The sequence below is a fragment of the Bombus terrestris genome, chromosome 4 (genome assembly GCF_910591885.1).
Source record: "Bombus terrestris chromosome 4, iyBomTerr1.2, whole genome shotgun sequence".
Lineage (NCBI taxonomy): Eukaryota > Metazoa > Arthropoda > Insecta > Hymenoptera > Apidae > Bombus > Bombus terrestris.
The window spans coordinates 18,001,982-18,019,533 of NC_063272.1; the positions used below are offsets into that span (position 1 = coordinate 18,001,982).

General features: G+C 40.5%; 1 protein-coding gene across 4 annotated transcripts in view; it reads right to left on the minus strand.

Moving 5' to 3' along the window:
• LOC100649725 (1-phosphatidylinositol 4,5-bisphosphate phosphodiesterase epsilon-1) overlaps positions 1–17,531 on the minus strand; it is a 128,729-nt gene extending 111,198 nt beyond the window's left edge. For 3 of the 4 annotated variants that reach the window (XM_048405259.1, XM_048405260.1, XM_048405257.1), the window contains exon 1: positions 17,127–17,531. The gene's annotated coding sequence lies outside the window, so the exon portion shown is untranslated. Of the gene's footprint in view, positions 1–16,573; positions 16,896–17,126 lie in introns of those variants that run through there. The other variant, XM_048405258.1, reaches the window with a different exon arrangement.
• Positions 17,532–17,552: the final 21 nt, after the last annotated feature.

A 17,552-nucleotide genomic window follows, 5' to 3' on the forward strand; every position in this document is an offset into this window, starting at 1 on the left:
AAAAATTTGCGTTCGTTTTACTCTAATGCTATATCGAATGTCAGGATCGTCGACGACCGTGACACGACTGTGGCGAAGTTTACAGGATGTTTCCCAAGAGAAGCTACTTTATGACAAAATTGTTCCACGAACGAGCGGTAGCTAACTATGTACGATCGCCTGGCCAACCAGTCTACCGCGCAGCACTTTGCAATTTCCTTCTACGATAATTTATAGAGACGAGCAGTCGTACCGCTGTATGCGTTAAAAAATCTATCCACGATTATTATCGATGATGTTGACCGATCGAAGTCATGTTCGTGCGTTAACTCCGCTCGCCCATACCTATCCTGTACCAACAAATAATATCCATTTCAGAAGATCGATCAACGTACAAATAAAATAAATGTAAGAAGAAATAAAATACCATTTTGCAAGTGCAACGAATGATCGTAATATACGTATATCGTTACTAGCACGGTGAAAAGTATCTGGCACACAGTTAGATACCGATACTTGTATGCAAATTCCAATTTTAAACGTTCTTTTGACCACAACCGGTCAACAACGGTGGTTTTTCGGTTCGTTACCAACTCCATCAGCCACGTAGCTAACGTGGATGTAGCATAAAGTCATTCCGTTTCTATATTTATTACACGACTCTCGGAATTTTGCAGCGTGTTTTTGCTTTTTCAGCAGTAGAAAAGCGTAACGCGTACAACAAAGTTGTTCTTTATTTTTTTAAACGTTTTAAAACTGTACAACAAATACCAGGGTACGCCGATCGCGATAAATCGTTGAAAATGATTGCCGAGACGAAACTTTTAAAACGATACGTAACATTTGCGAGCGTGAAGGAAAAACCCGGCTCGGGAAAACCATGTTACACCATCAAACGAGGAAAAGAGGCGGAACGAATATACATAACGCGACGACTTAATGTATAGGAGTCTATAAATTGAGAAACTAGGAATAAATTTCGCAAGATACATATATAAACGATTATTTCGTAATAAATTATTCCTAGATATCGATTTTCAGCGAAAAATAAACAAAATAACATTCACGGATATACGCGTGCATCTATAATTTTTTTTATATAATTTGTATCTTTATATCTTTACATCTTGCAAGCATATGTAATTATAATAGGTATAATATATGATAGGTATATAGGTATAAATAGCTCGTATCAAATACAATAGTTTAGGAGACATAAAATGTTAAACAATGCGACTCGATGTTTCCACGTTAATCCTTCGATAATGTAAGAAAGAAACGTAATTACGTGGCAAGATTTCTCGCGTATGTGGTGTCAGATACATAAAGTATGTGCACTTAACTCTTCATAGAAAATAGAAGTTCTGCTATACTAGAACGACGCTCTTTGGGGGATCTTTAAGGTCGCTGAAGCTGAAAACGAGGGTCGTTTTTTACGGAAATAAGGCGTAAAAAATTTTGCTCGATCCGTTGATGCGCGACGTCTTCGTGGATTTTGACGGGACCCTTTTTCAAATTTACTATTCTCCGGCGATCGTACGATTTACTCTGTGTACATCTGAACCGTGAGTACAGATTTGCTTTCTGTTTTATTTGTTTTATTTTCGAGGAAAATGGCCCTCGTTTTCAGCTTCGACGATCCGATATAGGAGGGCAAGTACGGAAGAAACACTTTGCAGTCCGGATACTATAGCGAATCGGAAGATAAATACGTAGGATTGCGTTAAATACGATAACGCTCAAGGTATAAGTTTTCTAGTACTGTGTTTGACGTTTTGACCGGATATTAACGTAATAACGTATAAATCTCTGGTAAGTCTTGGGAGCAATTTTATCGATCGAATGTCGACTTGTCAACTTTTACAGGTATACCAATACATTTGAAAACACGTATGTTACCACGATCGAACAATTTTCCACGTTTATCGTACAAAAGCTATAAATATAGAGAACTTAAATCATAGTTCGCAGCATCAAGGACAAGCTGATATTTGGTTGGTCTTTAGGAACAAGACGCTCGCAAAGCCATGTTAGCCCATCAAACAGTTACTTGTCAGCTTCGCTTCTGTTACGAACCTTGTCCACGTAACTAAGTACACGTCTGACGGGAATTCAATTGAACTAGCTGGTAATACAATTTTCAAAAAGAGGTGTCGCACAATTTTCCCGTTGGAAAACTTCTGTATATAATTGATTTCACGAACGACGATATTTATCACCAAGTAGCTAATATTAAAAACCTACGATCGAAACTTTCGCCAACTATAATCGATTTTATTCGTCTAGTTTCTTCCAAAAAACTCTACAGCCGACATATTCGTAATTCTCTAAATTTCAACCGTGTTATTAGTACGTTGGGTAACACGAAACTGAACTTTTCGCATCTGTCCTGAAGAAGAGGGCCGGAACGTCGAGGAAACGTCGAAACCAAACGCTCGTACTTGCTAACGATACGATCGAAAGCCGAAGAATCGCAAATACGTTATCCGATAATGTTGCGAAAGTTGAAAATCCAAAATGATCGTAAGTAAAGCAGGAGAAATACGTGTGTATACGCACGTACGTAAGATATCCTACATTCAAACTATGCATTTTCTGGTAATAGATGGCGAATGTAAATACATGGAAAATTATACAAAGTTATTTTGATATTCGTTATTTTATTATGATTTGACGAGGAAAAATGTTCGTTTTATTATTACGAAACCGACAACGATTTTCGATACTTCGGATTAAAACACACTCAGATTAATTGCCATGAAATTGTTAATTTTGCGCATCCAGCGTTCTGATTGCATTTTCCTGTTCATCGATGACTGATATCGACACAGTTTATATATCACCTAATAGTACACAGACATAGCGGTTAATGAGATAATCGATGCCGACATACTGTAATTGGATTTTGCTGCAGGCACATCGTCTCTAGTAAATCCGCGCGAATACCGAATTTCCTTACCAAATGTCACGCCTCTTTCTTTACATAAACCATACACGAATTTATAAACAAGTTAACCGTATGCGTTACGCATCCGTTAAACGATTTTTTAAAACGAAACGTTTCAAACGATTTTTAAGATCTGCGGTGAAAATTTTCGGTTAATCGGAAAATTAACTGCAAATAATTGTTGCAACGATACGTCATAACCATAAAGATACTTGTCCGTATCTCTCCATCGGAGTCTGGGGGACGGGGGTTGCGCTCGATTTAAAAAATTGACGAATCAGACAAAATTACAGACAAGTACGGTATCGCGAAAGGAATATCTAAAAATTCCATAATTACGTACATAGATGTATGTATACGTATATGGAAAATGGTACACCTGGTCGATTTTGACGAGCTTGATGCACGTTGCCAAGACCAACGTTCTTAACAACCGCTTCAAAGATATTCGCAAAAAAATTCGATTAAACTTTTAAATAGGTGACCGCATTTTTATACGTATCTGCTTGCTCGATTGTATCAGCGTGTACGCGACGAACCGACTAATAAGGCATAGCGAAGCATTTCGTATATCGATAACTTATATTCTCTTTAATTGATATTGTCCGATCGTAAGCGTTGCGCGCTGATACGGATTTCGCCAGGGTTTAGCGGAGAAAGCAACAGACACGCAACACGTGGATCCGGTAACCTCGTACGTATATCTCTCTGACATTTACGCGTCTCTTCCTAAAAGCATTGTCCCGATCCAACGCGATCTCCGGTTGCCTTCCGCCTCAAAGTGGACTCGATATTTGTCGTGTAACAGCATTATTTAAACGTTTACAGTATGGACATATCAGGTGAACAGGAATTGGCTGTCAGCCAGTTCTGCAAGCTGGTCTCTCGGTACGTACTTTCGATGGACGTTCGGTAGATCTTTTGGACACGTGCCATTTCATTATTTTCACAATGCCGCGATGCCTTCGTCGTCGTCGTCGTCGTCGTCGTCGATATCGTAGCACCCGAAACATTTCAGTTTCATTTTTTATCTCTTTCAAATGTACGTCGCGTATCGCGTACGTTATCGATTTTCGATACTTTGAGTTGATTTTTTACGAGACTAATATAAGATGACACGTACATTCGTCTTTTCTTCCATTTATCGTTTCAACCGTGTTTACGATTAAGGAGAAATATTCTACGATAAAATGTATTTATCTACGTAAATTAGACAAAATTCGTCAAAGAGACGGATCGATCGTGGGTATAAACTCCGAATGACAAAATAGAGAACAGAGATATTGAGTGATTTCGTTTTTCGGAATATAAAAAGTCTGTTCAGAGATATAGGTATTGCACGAACGGACAAAAGATGATTCTTTACACGAGGATGAAGCTTTTTCTACCTCTTTCGCGGCTTTTTTCCTGTTACAAGAAAGATGACAAAAGCTTCTTGGTTACCTGAGACATTATCTACTTGCCAAGTCACCTGAAACCTCTTCGTACGCAGTTTCCATACACAACAAAAGATATTTTATCGTTGTTTAGGGAGGTCTATGACAATCTCCGTAACAACGTCGATCCATTACAACAGCAACATACGCTCGCGTCGAATTTCACGAAGAATACGTCGACAAAGATCGCGTTCTAATTTTCTTAACGCTCGTACAGCTCGCTGTCTATATAATATAGGTAATATGAAAAGATGTAGAAAATACTCGTTGTAACGGTTAAATGATTTCTATGATCGATCGCGAAACGATGAAAATCAATTACCAACATAGGTATCGAAGACAAATGTTACGTATTAGGTTTGGAGCAGCGGAAGAGGAAGAAAGACTTTTCGAAACGTTAAATATGCACGACTTTAAGGATTTAGCGCGACTGGCTCTTACCTACGGCGAGGTATTATACTGAATAAATAACACGCAGTTGAAACAGGTATCGGAGAAAAAACAAGTTTAAGTTTCGAAAGCTTTAACGTTTCAAAGGTTAAGGGTTAAAGGCGTAGATCGAACGATTTGCTCGTTCCACGAAAGACTGCTTCGAACATCAAAATAAACGTTGCGTAATACCTTAGACTATGATAAAATACGACCGTGTCGAAAATCATAGCGCATACGTCGGTACGACGCGCCCCGACCTACGATGTATTAGACTATCGAACGAGAATCACTGTGTTGTTCGCGGTGAATCCCGAAGGGGATATCGTCGGATATCGAATCCGGTGCTGGTCAGACGTCGACCATGGAAACCGATCGGTTGGAACGTACTTAGCAGCAGATGGTAAATATCTCTGTTTCTGTATTCTGCTGCTCAAAGTTCGTTGAGAAACGTTCGCGAGTAAACTTTGTTCGACGACCGATGTTCGAAACGATTATCCGTTAATTGATATTCGATTCCACTCCGATAGTAAGGGTAGCTTTCACAGTAACGGAATAACTTTAATAACGCGTGCTCGCTATTTTACGTGACTCGCGTCTTACCGATTCGATCGTGCTTCTCGATCCTTCGATTTTACGCCAAAGTTTTCTTAAAACTTTAACAGCGTATTTTTGCCCGCTGAAATAAGAGCCAGATCGGGCCACACAGATTCTAGAATCGCGACAGAGTGAAACTTTGGAAGCTGATATCGCGTGAAAATATCGTACGAAACATGGAAAAGCGTTAGAAGCGACTTGACCAATTACGAATTAATAATGACAAAGCGAGGATGCGACGATAGAGAGAATTTGAATTCTAGGAATAAGTATAAAAATTCGAAAGGATATTTCAAGCGAAGCGATTTTCAAGAGTATGTTTTCCGACAAGCGATGATATTTATCGTTTACTGGACATCTTCGAATCACTAACGAGACGCGTATTTGAAATTCGTTGCTTTTTGGCTTCTTGATTTTAACGATAAAATTGAATTTGCGTAAGAGTCAAAATGAAAAAGTATTCTATCGTTGCGTAACTTAGACGGAACAACGATCGTGCGAATTCTATAGAATGTTTCTAAACCGACGATATAACCCGAGCAAACGCGATAAAGACGAATTCCGTGACTGTATTTTTGATATATCGAAACACTCGTCGATTTACGCCTCTGATTTCCTCTCGTTCTCTTGGCTCGTCCTTAGCGGCACCGTTTGTTCTCAAACGCTTAGTCGAGGAACTTTATCCATTGAATCATTAGCGAATACGGAAAACCTATAAAGACCGCGAAAGGAAAACCAAGATCGTGTGAAATATTCGTCAAACTACCGTAAGCTAAACTTTCCTATCGTAAACTAAATATTAATTCGATTATTTGCGTATATCTAATTTACGCAATGGTATGTCTCCGAATTCGTGTCAGCGAAACTTTGTCGGAGTTTGAAAGACTATATATTTCTCTAAAGAATCCAGAATGACGGGAGAAAAGAAGTCGAGACTAAAAATATCGTTATCTTTGGAAGCCGCAACGCCTCTGAATTCTTTAGCTACAGGATTTTCCATTTAGGGCGAAAGGATCGTGTATCCGAAATCGATAATAACCGCACCGTGAAGAAGAACTCGACGTAAGAAAGAAGCAAAGTATCGGTCTTTCTTTAGGCTTCTATTTTGATCCGCGCCCAGATTCCAATTGGATTGCCAAGTTCAATCGAATTACGATATCTTCTCGTTTACGTATGAATTTCTAGAAGAACGTTAGTACCGAATACGTTGGTCGAGTTTTCGCCAAGAGAAACAGCATAAAGAACCACAGACCGTATTACGAGTTTGTACAACTATGTACGAACTTTGTCGCGTTACGTACGAGTAATTCGTTTTTACTCGTTGGCGGTATCTTTAACTCGCGCCACTGACTCTGCAGTTTCGTTCTGTTATACGCCGGATAAAGCGCAACGTCGTTACCGGGTTTTTCGAAATCTTACGGAAAGATTCGGACACGCGTTCAACCATCGATGACGATCGCTTCTATTCAGGCCCTCTCGCGATCTCGTTCGAACACGCAACGAATCAAAGTGGAATACTTAGGACGAGCCGGGTTCGTATAATTTTGATTTCCCCGTAGACCAGATTCGTTATGGCATTCGAATGGACGTTAATTTTAAATTAAAGCGTGTACGGATACCGGATAAGGAGAATAGCGTCTATCGGCTGGCTATTCCGTCGGATCCGTCGGATGGAACCCGAGCTTGCTCGCTACTTGCCGAGTAATCTCGGGAATAGCCTTTGCCGATCCAACGAGAAAGGAAAGTTCCATTTACATGGATAATTGCATAACTTAATATTTCGTTAGGTTCGCCGTGTATACTAGGTGCGAAGCTGCCATCCGAGATATACGATATACCGTATTCGTCTCTCGTTTCGAGTTAGGACGACGCGACGCGACGTAGAATATTTATGGTGTTGCGAGTTGACGGCAGGTCTTCGTCGTTTGCCAGAGGGACACGGCGCAGCGCACCATGAATATTTAGGAAATTAAATCGGCCAACTTGGTCGTCCCCTTTCGTTCGTTCGTTGCGCCTATGTTTCCCAACTTCCGAATAATCGTAACTTTGTTTTAATAGACCGTTAAATGCGCGAAATTATGTTGCTCGCAATGAGCAACCGTTTCGACCGGCCATTCCGTTTCCAGAGAGAAACTCCAACGATTCGATCTACGATCTGCAACAAAGAGATTTCCTCTGGGTCTAAGGCTGAAACTACCAGATAGCTCGGCGGTGGATTCGATTGGCTCTCGACCGTTCACGATGGAACGATTCGCATCGAGAATTTACATTGTCCTGCATATTTATACGATGGCGGATTAAAACCGCGCAGAATCAAAGAGATTCAAAATATAACTTGCCTCTTGCTTCCATGCAACAGCTTCGATTTCTTTGCTTCCAGAACCTACGAAGAAAGCGGCTTTGTTCGACGATTTGATTTTCCGGCTGAATAACGAGATATAGTTGTCAAATGTTTTAAATAAACTCGTCGAGAACGTTGGATATTTAAATAACGGATTCGGCTATATCGACGATTATTTTTTCAAGATATCGATGGGAAAAAACGTAGGTAAATTTGTTGCCTCAGAACGTCCTATAAAAATGCAACGATTATCCGATAAGAAACGGTAAGGCATAAAGGAAATTGCTCTTATCCTTATTTATCGTTAATAGTCGTTGTCGTACTTTTTAACAATAACTAGGGAATTTAGTCATCGTGAAATGTCGACGAAAATTTCTGATCGTACGAAGCGATAAATTTATCTAAACGTTTGTTCGATCGTCGCACGGTAAAACCTTTACGAATCAATTACGTATTTATTATATCGTTTAACCGTCGAACGAAAGTAAGTGAAAGAAGGTAATCGAAGTTGAATATTTTTTTTAGTTTTTAGTTCCGCTTTAGATTAACGTTTCATCGAAGAAGGAATAATAGCAGGTCTTTATTACCTAGTTAGGTCACGCTATCGATATAGCTATGTATTTTGCAACTACTTGTTGCTTTCCAACGAAATGGCTGTCGTCTACTAACGTCTACTAACGTCTAACTAACGTTGTATAATAGATGGTACCATAATACATCGTTACATGTACTACGAAAGCGAAGGTTAAACGATTAAACCGTTTTCTCGACAACGTAGTTAGAAGAAAGATGCCAACCACTTTGTTCTAGAAAGTTGTCTACCTTAGTTGTCCCCGTACACGACATAATGGACTTTGCAAATTTTCAAAGCAAATCTTTATTCGTTTATAATCATCGTCCGGTTTGGCGAAAAGTTACAGTTTGAAAAAAAGCTGGCTTAACTTTAGCCACCGGCTTTACGTTTAACGCCACGTATCATTCGCGTTTCTTTTCCAATCGATTCAACGAGGGTCGACTTTCCTATTAGAAAACTTCCCTTATTCCAGTAACCGCAACCGTGTTTTCATCTCGCGAGAACTGCAAAATGTAATTTCACCCATTGCAAAAGCAACTATGTAGCTTGTTCGTTGCCTCTGGTGTCTCGTTACTTTATAAGTTCATACGGCGCGGCGCGACGTCATGAAAATCGAAGGCATCGGGCAACTACCTCGTAATACACCTTTGCCACGTTTCACCAACCGAAACGTATCCTCGATTTGTTCCGAAGGTTCGACCGATTGAAACCAAGCGCAGATACCTACGTGATACGCGTGTTACTTAACAAGTTTTTCCTCCCGCATAATAAACAATAATAAATAAATTGGCCGTTGGATCGACGGAACGTTCGATAGAACCGTATCGATTCCACCGCACTTACGAACAAGATATCTCGCGACGCGAATCCAAAGAGAACGCGCTTGATCCATCTACTTTGTTGGCACGTATGATATCTGAAAGAAGTGCGAATACATCGTCTAACGTTCGCGTGAATCTGGTAGAAATCGACCATCTAAACAGATACGGTGGGGGATGAAACGACATTTTTATCGAAAAATAAGGTCCATGCAAATATTCGCCAAGTTGGTCTGTTTCTTCGGTATTTAAGATCAATGTTGTGGAAAAGGAAGCAAAAGAAAGAAAATTTTACGCTATGACGTATTCCTTCGCGTTGAAACCTCGTGTAAACTCTCGATTGTATCACGCGTTACGAAACGCGCTATATTATACTTGTAAAAATACTACGTACTCGCGATCTATTCGGCTGTAAATACGAAAAGATGGACGCGCGAAATATTTCGTCCACAAGATCGCGTGAACAAAATCGTATCGCGATCGCGTATCTCGTGCGAAGGGATCAACAGCGATAACTCGTTTTGGTTGCTGATCGAGTTATCCCAACATTGGATGTTCGATGTAACGCCACGAAGAGACGACCAGCAAGATGACTGACCGGTGGCGAGAAATAACAAAGGTGGGTACTTGGATGCCATGCGTACCCGTTTCACATACAAACGCTTTCGAGAGTATCTACGTCTACGCGTTTAAACGCGCCATACGTCGAAAGGCGCGTATCTACGATTGTATATATACTAGCGAAACTCGACACTTGCTCATTTTCGACGGAATATAACGACGTATAAACGTCAAACATCGCCGAAGAATTTTCTTATTTAACGAGTTCGCTATACTCGAGTCGTCTGGTTGTCAAACTATACATCAATTGATTCCAGCAACGATATTTAAGAGGGTCGAAATGTCCACGTGTCTAAGAACGACAGTGTATACCGCATAGGAGCGTAACTTGTATTTTCTGCGACGTTACTATTTCTACGAGACATTCTTGCGAGTTTTATTTCTAAATGTTCTAAATACGAAAACAGACATTGTACGAGAATCGTTCGTTAACGTACAGAGTGTATCGTAGGAAGCGAAAATCGGATTCGCAGCGAACGCGTTAAGTAATCTCGATCGTCGACGTGTCTTAAATAACGTACGATTACATACGTGTACATAAATATATCGATCGATGTTTCGCGTTACTTTACGCAAACCCATTATAATTCCAGGCATCTTACGCAGAATGTTTTGAATAGTCGAATGTACGAGATCAAGTGACACGTTTAGCTTAGTTTCATGCGTAGCGTCACTCGACGACGAAACAAAGTATACGCGAAGCGTAAAGCCGACACGCCTAACGAGCCATCGGTATCCCTACGGTCCTTCCGCCAAATATTTAGAAGAAGGAGAACATGGCAACGGTCGCGGGCGCCTAACAAACGCGTGCGTAGTGGGGATATCGAGGGGCGACAAAAAGAAACCAATCGGATCAGAAAAATAGTCGAGTTTTAACCGCGAAGTGAGAATAGTCGGGTTGTAACCGAGAAGCGAGAATAATCAGTGATAATCGAGAGTTGTACGAAATGAGTCGAATGCGAGGATCGTTAAAAGATATATTGCTGAGCACCGCCGAGTATTTCTTTGGCACCCTACACCAAATACCACCTCACATGGAATCAAGTAAGCGACTCGAATGGCTCAAACGCGGGAGTTCAATTTCTTTTCTACGAGTTGAGTGGAACGAACGCGTAATCCGACGATATCAAAGTTTCCACTAATTTGAGAAAACTTTAATAGCTAACCGTTTTATTTGGTTTGACCTCGCCGTATCTTTTCGTTTTACGCGCTCGCATAAAAAAACAGCTGCATTCGAGTAAATTGAAAAGCACGCTGCATTCTACCGAATCCGTAGAAACGGATCCAAACGGAGAATTTTACAGACGAAACGAACGTAGTAGATTCGTAGCTCGAGCTACGATGTTCATCGAGAGTTACGTTTAACGTAAACGATTTAGTGGCAGAAAAGAAGTGGGAACGCGTTAGATCAAATCGGTACGATTTATCGATCTATATGCGTAGCCTTCTCGCATAGAAACACGTATATAAACGATCAAAATTTTACGATTTCGCGATACCGGCAAGAGTTTGCGAAAGATACACGTTACAGCTATGAACAGGGTATTAGAAAAAATACGCGCTATTTGCTATTTTACATAAGATACGATTCTAAACGACAGGATCGTAAAACGGATTCACGTACAAAGACGTCGTTTGACGCTTACCGTTCAAGTTACGAATAATTTAGTTTTACGCTGGAGAAATTTAAAACAGTGATTTAGTTTCTGGATATAACGAGTCGGCCAACCAACCTTTCTCTTTATTTCGCTCGCTCTTCGCGTCTCTCGCTTTGACGTGAATCAACGAAATGAAATATAACAGCTTAAACTCTATCGTAATCTCGTTTCTCACAACGAGTAGCAGACGAGCATAATATTCGAAACAGCGAAAAAGATTCGCGTTTGCACCGCTACGATCGTATTTCTAGCGTAGAACAAATAATTCGAGAAATAAGCCTCGAACGATAGTTTCGTACAACAACTTTCCTCCTTGTCTTGATATCTAGAATCTCGCGAATGTCGGCCATCTTTTAAACACACTTCTCAACGCGTCTTTTCGATACGTGTACGCGGTATAACGCTCTGGTTCCGATAAAACCGCGATTGTGAGTCGTCAAATTTAAGAGCGATGTAAATCGAAAATATTATAACCAAATAATTAGAAAAGTTAAAACGTCATTGACTACCGTAAGCGCTTCCCGCAAACGTTTTAATTCGCTAAAACCTCCGTTTCAAATGCTTTTCTTGGTAAAAGTATCGCGTGTTTCCAGTCCATAATTTCTTCCTTAGGGAAGTGTTATTAACGGGATTACCAACTAGTTCACATGCGTGTTCAGATACGATACAATGCGCAATGGTATGAAAATAAGGTCAGAAGAAAAGCTTTAGTTTTAATTAAGAAGCAAGCTGCTACCCGTTACAAAATTTACATCACCGCCTTTGCAGAAGTATTATCGTCGTGACAAAAATCTAGACCAGTTTTTAATTTTGTACAGAGACTCGTGGAATAATATAAAATGTGAAACACATCGGAAGGAATACGTTACGCAACGCGTAAGAATTCTTCGTGTAACGTAAGCGTTCTTTTCCCGATATAAAAAATAACGTATCCGTTGTTTACTGTTTCAAGAGCTCGCGATCTCGAGATATGAATTTTTTCGAAATACGTGGATGGGAAATGACTTTATCTTTGTAATTCGGACCAAAGCGACGTTTTACGTCTGCGTACTGCATAATAGAATTTTACGTGGTATGTCATTATGTATGGTAATACGTTTTAGCAAAGAAAACTAGAATAGATTAAAACGAGCTGAACCAGCGTAAGAAGATTTCCGCTTTATGCAAATTTAAAAACGGGCCAGAAATTCTCAAAAGAACTGCCAACGCGTTGGCACGTTGATGCATTTTGAAGGCTAATTTATGCATTTAGTACCGTGATCGATAAATTATTACCTATTTCATAACGAAACGTTCCCGTCATCCTGAATCGTTTATTGCGCGCAGAGAGAGGTAGAGGAAGAGAGTTGCGAAATTTTCATATTAAACGCAAATTTTTAGACAGGAAGAAACAACGGAACTCCCCTTATACCCGTGCTCGTATGCTGTATTTAACGCACACGCACGCACGGTCAAAGTATATAAGCATTTAATATATGCAACGTTTTATGCAAAACACCGTGTATCGTATATAGTAACATTTAAAGTAGAAGAAATTTTTCGCGAAAAGTTCAATCTCGAGGAAAAGGAAGCGAAAGAGCATTTTTCTCTCATTTTCCAACCGACCTTTCAACGAAGAATAACTCGATCGTACTTGTATGCATAGATATTCTATGTGCAAAGCGTGTATGTGTATATATACATATATATATACATAGTGTATACGTGCGATCGCGCGAGGGTCAGGATCAAAGATATCGAGTGAAATGCGCGAATTTAACGTCGTCGTGTACGAAAACAAAGGCTTCTCTCTATTTCGTTGTACGTATACTCTTTTACGCTCCTTACGATCTACACCTATTCTTCGTAAAAGCACGAAAAAACGTAAATCAATACTGTACAAGGTCCGCGCGAGTCTCGAAAGCGTATTAAATTTCAAAGACATTGCGATATAAAGTGAAAAATCGGCTATAGTATTTTTTATTATTCGCATATAGATCACGCATAGATGGTGGATATAGGCGCGCTTTTAGGTCGACGCATAGTATCGCCGACAACCGGAACCATAAATATGTCGTCGCATCAGGGTTTAGGCTGGATAACGGCTTCGAGCGGTGATACTTTCGAGTGGCGAGTTAAGAATTGACGCGCGGTTCTAAGTAAAGAGTTGGCGGATGTTATAGTTTCGGGGTGCCGACGATCGACGAGGGGCCCGACATCGATCGGCCTTCGCCGTTGTCCGCCAGCGCGGATCGCGGATCGCGGATCGCGGACACACCGGTGCACGGTGCACGGGGCCGTTGACTCGGGGACACTCGGGCTTACGGTGCCCCGCGGCAGGTGGAAAGCGATAAGGGTTTTCTAGAAAGATCCGACGACGCGACGCCACCGAGTGGGGTAAGAGAACTGACAACGAGTGAAAAAGCTCTCGGCACTTTTCTCGCGACGTTCGCGAAATCGAGATCTGACGCAAAATGTTAAAGAGTAAACGTTGTTGCTTCAAAACGAACATTTGTTTCGACAGAATTTACCTTAGAAATTCGTCGATCGATCGTAATTTATCGCAAGGGGAAATTCAAACGTAATACGATATTAAAACACGATACAAAAATTGACGCTGTAAATCCAGATCCTCTCTTATAATGTACTCGTACGTTTTATGCTTATACGACAGAAATTTTGCATATATTTCATCGATCAATAGGTATTATACGTATTCTCGTTAATATTCGATCGATCGTTTAAACGAATTCGAGATACACGGCTGCTTTCTCGATACGAAAAATCGTTTAAAATATGTAAATTTTTTAATGAATTGTTTGAAAATGATCTAGCGATACAATTATGCACGATATTAACGATTCGGTGCACAGCGTTAAGCCGTTAAGGTAATGGGGGCAACGTAAAACCATGGATAATATTCTATTGCGATATAGCGGTCACGCGGCATTAACGCATCGTATGCCTGTCACTGATAGAATATAATAATCACCCGATGAATCATCGATCCAATAGAAATATAATATTTTGGCTAACGAACGTTCAAGAGATAACGTAACAGGTTATACACCTGCGTGCATACACACCAGTACGTGTATGCATATTCTTTGCATCGTTTATCTAATAATCGAAAGCGCCGAAACCCGATATCAAAAATTTGTTATCGTCGTTCTAAAGAAACTATAAATCGAGAAAAGGACTCGAGAGAAGAGAAGTTGCGCTATAAACTTCGTCGATATTCTTAGCCAGCTTCTTGATGCGACAATTATCATCGATCTTACCGGTTATCGGTTTATGATCGGTTCTATCGAGTTTTAAGACGTATATCGTCGTATAGAGAGTCGGACGATGCTAGAGGGGAGACTCGAATCAAAGTTGGACAAAGAGACGCTTCGCGTACAATGGTATCGCGCTACCGCGAAGATCGAATTTCTCTCTCGCGTAGACTCGCGTAGACTCGCGCACCGTTCGTCTTATCGCGACATATCCTTATCAGCTTATTTCTAGACAATTAGAACCGACCATCGACCATCTCCTTCTGCTTTTTACTTTAGCACGGTGAAACGAATACAAAAATAAAAGAGCAAACAAGCATTCCATCGGCCCGCGAATCTTTGTACAGAATTCTTCGCGAGTCTGTAAAGAAGGCGATTCTCTGTTTGATTCCAAACGCACAGTCTGTGTCGTTAAACGAGCGATCGTTTTTAACGACCCCGTTTAAAACACACCGTGCGTTAACGACTTCGTCACAATCGCCAGACCAAAATCCTATCGAGCTTCTTTGGCCCGATCTAGGCAGAAGGATTTCAAACGCATCGTACTAGGTCTAAGCAAGATCCTCTCGAGAGGCACAAAATAGATGGAAAAATCAGGAAAGCATCGGTACGTCCGATGCCTGATTGTCTAAAAGCTGTTACAAGAAAGAGGATCGCATACTAAATATCAAATCAAATGTCACGACTGATTTATATTACGATTATTTTGAAAATTCGCGATTCACGGTGTAATTGAACTTTAAAGCGAGTTTTGCAAAAAAAAAAAAAAAAAAAAAAAAATTAAACAAAGAATCACGTTCTTTAGAGATTTACGACAAACTTTGTGCGAAAATCCGAGCTGTGCCTATACTTTCGTTCGGCACTGTATGTACGCATGTACGTATCTACAAAGGCAAAGTCTATCGTACAATGTTAATATAGAAATATTTTTATAAACGTATAATTCCAACGCTAATTATCGCGATAACGGCAATAAATTGTAGCTTGTTCGTTTCGCGATTTACTTTTTGTTACGTCATTTATAATATTATTAGTCGCACGAATCCGCGTCATAATTTATATGGACTAAAATATCGATAAAATTGCAAATATTTTGCAACTACGATCTTTGAGATCGCAAGATTCGTACAACTTTAATTACGAGACGATCGTAATGATAATTCATAATAATAATGATAGTAATAGTAATAATAATAATAATGATAATAATAATAATCCAAGTTCAACGTAAAACGATAAAATTATCGATCAAATTATTATTGCACTTGCAATTTGTTTTTCATATTCCGAAATGTTCGATAATAGGCCAGCGATAAAGCGGACTTTTTCAAAGAAATGCAAATTCGCGTCGCGTTCGAACGTGAAAATAGGAAAAAGTCAGAAATTGCAAGAGATAATTATTTCTCTTTATACGTTGCGCGAAGCGATAAAAACTTGAATCTCGTTTTAAATTAGCTTAATTTGCATACTCGATTCTAATTAAAATTCGAGAAGTAGGATCGAACGAAGCACGGTAATCTAGAATACTGTACCAAATAATAGATAACGTATTTGCCAGTTGGCTCGACAGATTTGTAACACGGATAGATCTTAAGAAGAATAAAAGAAAATACATTTATCTTCGACTATTATTTTATTCTCGTTCTCAAGTTAAAATCGTTTTTAAATCTCGAGAAAGCTATCTCGTTTCAAGATCTTTCTGCCGAATCGACGAACCTTCTCGCGAGTATCGTCGTTACAAGACGATCGTTATTATTACAAATTTTAAGAGCGTAAGTTTTTATAAAAAGGGGGGAAAGTTTCGACAAACGGAAAGCGCAAAAGTTAGAAGCGGAAAGAATTCAGAAATCGGCGAAGGTGGAGAGGGAACGCGATGCATACAGATGTAACGGAGAAACATTTACGACGTAAGTACCCACCTGGTATCGTTGCAGCGAGAGATACACGCTGTCGAAATTAGCTTTGGTCCCTATTCCGCCGACTTTTCACGCAACGCGAGAATGCCAGCTAACATCGCGTATTCGGCAAAGGCGGTAGCATTTTACTCGGATGGTGATTCACCCTCTATTATCACGGCGCGGCGTCAGCGGCTTCGAAAACGAGCGTGTTCGTTCAGTCGTCGTTCTCGTTCTCGTTACTCCATCGAGCCACTCGAAATGGGATCCCCCGAAAACCCAACGATCCCGCGGCAATTACCGGCAATTATTCGTGCACCGAGCAGCCAGTCAGCCAGCCAGCCAGCCAGCCAGCCAGCCAGCCAACCAGCCTTTCGGTGTGTATCCGCCGAATTAACGCGAACAGAGAGATCGGCTCGCGTTGCGTGAACGTCGAAAAGTTACTTCGAGCGTGGGGACCGTGCAATGGGGCGAGAATCGGAAGGGTAGAAACGAACAAGATCCTTTATTTTCGGAGGCAGTGTGCAAACAGAAACAAACACACCAATGGTCACGTAAACGACACTTCTCTACTCACTCTTGGGCCAGAACACTTCGCGGACTCCTGCTCGAGCGTCCGCTCGACTCGCGTTCTCTGTTGTTGTTTATAGTTTGGTCGGAATAAACGCGGCTCGGGGAACGCAAACTACAGTGGAGTAGTGGAGTAGATCACGCGCGAAACGTCGAAAAGGAACGGGCACGCATGGAACGGAGGCACGGTGAGCCAGAAAAAGAGAGAAAGAGGAGAAGAAAGAAAGAGAAGGAGAGAGAGATAGATAGATAGATAGATAGATAGATAGATAGATAGATAGATAGATAGATAGAAAGAGAGAGAGAGAAAGAGACAGAGAGACAGAGAGACAGAGTAGTAAGTAGGGGAGAGAGAAAACGCGAGAAAGATGAATAGACGAGGAAAGAGCAAAAGAGGAAGCGAGAGTAAGAGAAAGAGAAAAGAGACGGGATA